Raw genomic sequence first — 6,000 nt, 5'->3', positions numbered from 1 at the left:
TAAGCAGTAAAATGGGATGCCTGTCCACGGGGGGGTGGGAGGAGGGAAAGACACCTTAGCCAAGCAACAACCTCCCTGCCTTCTCCGTCCCACAGGGCGGCTGTACTGGTGGGAGAGGCTGTGCAAGGGTCTTGCTGGGGAGACATCTACCTGGAAAGTTGTGAGAGGCTGGTCCCTGGGCTCAGAGACAGCGGCTTCCGTTACTCCAGCCCAGCTAGCTGCAGGCATGGCCAACACTGGGGCAAACACAGCGTTCTTCCCAAACTGTCTAGGAGTGATGCTGGAATAAAGACCTTTCCCAGCTCTCGGGGATTAAGAAGCGGCAGCCTCTTTGTGGTGGTGGGGGCTGAGGTGGGCCTTAGCTCCTCCTCGCCACAGGGCCCCACACCCTGCAGGCCCTGCCCCCTGGCCAGGCCAGAAGCCAGCACTGGGCCATGGTCCTGCGCCACTGTGGGGAGCCCTGGACCCTCCACCTGCCCTGGGCGATGCACCCCAGGGGGCAGGGACATGGGCTGGGGGCTGCTCTCAGGCACCCTGCCCCCCCAAGGGCAGGTGGAGGGTACGGGGTTCCCCCTAGCAGCCCAGACTCCCTAGGCGGCTCTTACCATGGCCCGGCTCTGGCTTCCAGCCTGGCCAGGGGGCAGGACCTAGGGGGGAAGAGGAGGAGCAGGGGGCAGGGGGCAGGGCCACAGTTCTGGCACCGGTAGCCTCCCCAGACTTCTACACATGTTCCAGTGCTCCTGTGGGGGCCCCCAAATTGTCCGGGCCCTTGGGCACAGGCCCCGTGGGCCCATGCGTTAATTTCCCACTGTGTACAGCACATATCTTAGCACATACGGAACATACCCAGAACCTGCTCAATTGTAACAACAGCTGTTTTCCAGCCCCTATAGCTCCATCCACCCCACAGCCTGCCAAAGGGAGAACCCGGGAGCAGAAACACATGCTGATGCTGTACCTCCTGATGGCCGTTTGCTTTCTCATGTGGATCTCTCTCCTCTCGCTCACAGTCGTGAACGGTGAGTCTGCCCCCATCCAGCCCTGGCCGCCAAGCGGATGGGTGATCACCTGTGAAAGGTTCAGAGAAGACCCCAGGTCCTATGACCATTCGAGGTGTGGAACACCTGCCTGAGAAGGAGACACTAAAGGAGCACCATCTGTTCAGCTTATCAGAGAGAAAGTTAAGAGGTCACTAGGGATCTATGGGGAGGAACTTCCGCAGCACGGCCGGCCCTAAAAGATCTACCACAAATACAATATGAGTCAACAATGTGATGCTGTTGTGAAAAAGGCAAATGTCATTCTGGAGTGCTGCATGTAAGACACACAGGAGCTAATTGTTCTGGTCCCCCGGCACTGGGGAAACCTCAGCTGGAGTCCTGTGTCCAATTGTCCGTGCCACACTTTAAGAAAGACGTGAACTAATTGGAGAGTCCAGAAGAAGCAACATAATTGATCAGGGGGTTAAAAAACCTGCCCTCTGAGGAGCGATTGGAAGAACTGGGCATGTTTAACCTAGAGAAGAGAAGGCTGGCAGGGGACACACCTGATGACAGTTTACAGATCTGTAGCAGGTTGTTATAATGAGGACAGTGATCAGTTGTTCTCCATGTCCCAGCTTTGAAGAAACTGGTGCAGTTTGCAGCAAGGGAGATTTAGGCTGGATATTAGTTAAGCTCTGGAACAGGTGACCTCGGGAGTTGTTGAATCCCTATCACTGGAGGTTTCTAAGAACAGGTTGGACAAACATCTATAGGGATACTTGGTTTACGCGGTCCTACCTCAGTGCTGGACTAGATGACCTCTTGAGATTCCTTCAGCCCTGAATTTCTATGTTTCGATGACTTTTCTGACAGCCAGGGCTCTTTAATCTAACAGATCCAAGGGCTGGGAGCAAGTTCAGACTGTGCTATATAAGGTACATAGTTTGAACAGGGCAGGGAATTAACCATTGGGACAGCTGATCCAGGGGTGTGGTGGATTGTCCTGGACTTTAGCTGCCTCAAAACCAGACCGAGTGGTTCCTGCTATCCATGGGAGTCTGTCCATTGATATCGTTGGGCTCTGGATTAGGCTCCAAGTCTGCCTGCATGTGATCCCAGCAGTTCAACACAAAGTGAGATCCTTATGAGATAGAAACATACAGGCTACGGGGTTCCTAGAGACTCCAAGTGAGGTCAGGGCCCTCTTGTGCCAGGCTCTGCCCCAAAGAGCTTATGATCTAAGTAGGCAAAGGATGGGAAATTGAGGCACAGAAAGGGGAAGTGACTTGCCCAAGGTCACCCAGCAGGTCAGTGGCAAAGCCAGGAATAGAACCCATGTCTCCCAAAGCCAGTGCCCTATCCACTCAATGGTGCTGCTTACCTGGTTTTGTTGGGGTATAGCCTGTTAAACTATCTATTCTCCATCTTTCTCAAGACATCACAAGTCAAAGTACTTTCCAAAATAATGGCTAAAGATATTAACTGATAATACCAGAATCAGACATTCAAACAAATAAACAATCCACGGATCAGCGTCAAAGCTCTTGTGTTAAGATGAAATACGTGTTTTTCTGCACTGGATATGACTGTTGTGTTTGTGTTTCTTATGTGGGCTGTGCTAGATAGATTGTATCCACAGCTAGTCTGTCCCTTGCTTGTGGGTGCCTGGGTTTTGCGAACGTAATGATAGGTCAATACATTAATGTCACGTAGTGACCCTTACTCGGTATTTTACAGAATTGTTTTTTGTTTTGGAATCGATGAGAACATGCAGTGTGATGGCTAAATATACGTGCTAATACCGATGGATGGAGGGGTGTGTGTATGTATGTCAATGGATGGATAGACAGAAGGATGAGTATTTATGCTGATGAGTGAATGGATAGAGGAGTATGTATGCCAGTGGAAGGAGGATGGATGGATGGATGGATGGATGGATGGATATGAACGCCAATGGATGGATGAATGTGTATGGATGCTGAAGTGAATGTATGTTGATGTGATGGATGGAAGTGAATGTATGTTGATGGATGGATGGCTGAGTATGTATGCTGATGGGTGAATGGATTGAAAAGCATATATGCTGATGGATGGAAAGATCATAGAATCATAAAAGATATAATTGGAAGAGACCTCAGGAAGTCATCTAGTCCAATCCCCTGCTCAAAGCAGGACCAACCCCAACTAAATCATCCCAGCCAGAGATGTGTATGCATACTGAAGGATGGAGGTTGGTTGGATGAGTATGGATGCTGCAGGATGGAGGATGTGTCCATGGATGTGTCTATATGTCGATGGATGGAAGTGTATGTATTCCAATGGATGGATGGATGAATACATGTGTATGGATGCCGATGCGTATGTGCGTAGAGAGATCCTTCCTACCAGACAGTCATCAACTCTCCCCACCCCTCTGTGGGAAATGTCCAGACTGATAAAGTTAAGGAAATTGTAAAGCTGCAATGAAAATGATGCCTGTTTAACATTTTGTTGTTGCTTTAAGACCAGAAGATGACTGGGGAACTTGAGACCATTGCTTCTTGTTCTGCCACCCCTGAGAACAGACCAGCTCCATCCTCTTTGGAACCCGCCTTCCAAGGCTGCTATCAAATCCCCCCTCGCTCTTCTCTTCTGCAGACTAAATAACCCCAGTTCCCTCAGCGTCTCCTCGTAAGTCATGTGCTACAGTCCCCTAATCATTTTCGTTGCCCTCCGCTGGACTCTTTCCAATTTGTCCACATCCCTTTGTAGTGGGGGGACCAAAACAGAACGCAATACTCCAGAACGCCTCACCAGTGCCAAATAGAGGGGAATAATCACTTCCCTTGATCTGCTGGCAGTGCTCCTACTCATATAGCCCAATATGCCGTTGGCCTTCTGGACAGCAAGCGCACACTGGTGACTCATATCCAGCTTCTCGTCCACTGTAAACCCCAGGTCCTTTTCTGCAGAACTGCTGCCTAGCCATTCAGTCCCTAGTCTGTAGCGGTGCGTGGCATTCTTTCTTCCTAAATTCTAGACTCTGCACTTGTCCTTGTTGAACCTCATCAGATTTCTTTTGGCCAAATCCTCTAATTTGTCCACCGTATCTACCTCTCCTCCCAGTTTAGTGTCATCTGCAAACTTGCTGAGGGTGCAATCCACGCCATCCTCCAGATCATTAATGAAGATATTGAACAAAACCAGTCCCAGGACCGACCCTTGGGGCACTCCACTTGATACCGGCTGCCAAATAGACATGGAGCCATTGATCACTACGCATTGAGCCTGACAATCTAGCCAGTTTTCTGTCCACCTTATAGTCCATTCATCCAGCCCATACTTCTTTAACTTGCTGGCAAGAATACTGTGGGACACCGTGTCAAAAGCTTTGCTAAAGTCAAGGAACAACACGTCCACTGCTTTCCCCTCATCCACAGAGCCAGTTATCTCGTCATAGAAGGCAATCAGGTTAGTCAGGCATGACTTGTTCTTGGTGAATCCATGTTGACTGTTCCTGATCACCTTCCTCTCCTCCAAGTGCTTCAAAATGGATTCCTTGAGGACCTGCTCCATGATTTTGCCAGGCTCTGAAGTGAGCTGACCAGTTTGTAGTTCCCCGGGTTCTCTTTCTTCCCTTTTTAAAATATGGGCACTATATTTGCCTTTTTCCAATCATCCGGGACCTCCCACAATCACCACGAATTTTCAAAGATAATGGCCAATGGCTCTGCAATAACATCAGCCAAATCCCTCAGCACCCTCGGAAGCCTAAGATCTGGACCCACGGACTTGTGCATGTCCAGCTTTTCCAAATAGTCCTTAACCTGTTCTTTCACCACTGAGGGCTGCTCATCTCCTCCCCATGCTGTGCTGCCCAGTGCAACAGTCTGGGAGATGACCTTGTCTGTGAAGACCAAGGCAAAAAACGCATTGAGTACTTCAGCTTTTTCTACATCATCTGTCACTATGTTGCCTCCCCCATTCAGTAAGGGCCCCACACTTTCCTTGACCACCTTCTTGTTGCTAACATACCTGTAGAAACCCTTCTTCTTACCCTTCATATCCCTTGTTAGCTGCAACTGCAATTGTGCCTTGTCTTTCCTGATTATACCCCTGCATGCTTGAGCAATATTTTTATACTCCTCCCTAATCATCTGTCCAAATTTCCACTTCTTCTAAGCTTCCTTTTTGAGTTTAAGCTCACCAAAGATTTCACTGTTAAGCCAAGCTGGTCGCCTGCCATATTTACTATTCCTTCTGCACATCGGGATGGTTTGTTCCTGCACCCTCAATAAGGTTCTTTGAAATACAGCCATCTCTCATGGACTCCTTTCCCTCTCATATTAGCCTCCCAGGGGAAGGATGCTGAAGGATGGAGGATGTGTAGATGGATGTGTCTATATGCCAATGGATGGAAGTGTATGTATGCCAATGGATGGATGGATGAATACATGTATATGGATGCCGATGTGTATGTATGTGTAGAGAGATCCTTCCTACCAGACAATCATCAACTCTCCCCACTCCTCTGTGGGAAATGTCCAGACTGATTGAGTTAAGGGAATTGTAAAGCTGCAATGAAAACTACACCTGTTTAACATTTTGTTGTTGTTGCTTTAAGACCAGAAGATGACTGGGGAATTAAAGAGGATAAATGCTGCCCTTTCCCAGAGGATAAACCAAGGTACGTTTGGTTCCTGTCTAGATTGCAGAACCATATTTCTAGGTCAACAGACAACACAAGAGGCTGGAGCATCATCAATCACACACGGCCCAAAAGGAGCAGTCATGGAGTCCAGAGGCATGGGCATTGCCAATAGAGCATCTGAACCATTGATGGCGTGGGCCCGGGGCACAGCTAATGGGCATGCTCCATAACCTCCTGTGGGGAGAGGCTGGGTTCTGTGAGCACAAAGGCCAGGAGAGTTAGGCCCAGTCTAGCCCCAGCATGTGGTGCAGTGGGTAGGGCTGGGGGGGAAATTTCCATCAAAACTTTTTTCTGACAGAAAATTGGGCTTTTGACTAAACTCATTTT

Source organism: Natator depressus, chromosome 20, assembly GCF_965152275.1.
Source record: "Natator depressus isolate rNatDep1 chromosome 20, rNatDep2.hap1, whole genome shotgun sequence".
In the NCBI taxonomy this organism is placed as follows: Eukaryota; Metazoa; Chordata; order Testudines; family Cheloniidae; genus Natator; species Natator depressus.
The sequence above is the reverse complement of the archived record's forward strand: the minus strand, read 5'-3'. Positions refer to the sequence as shown.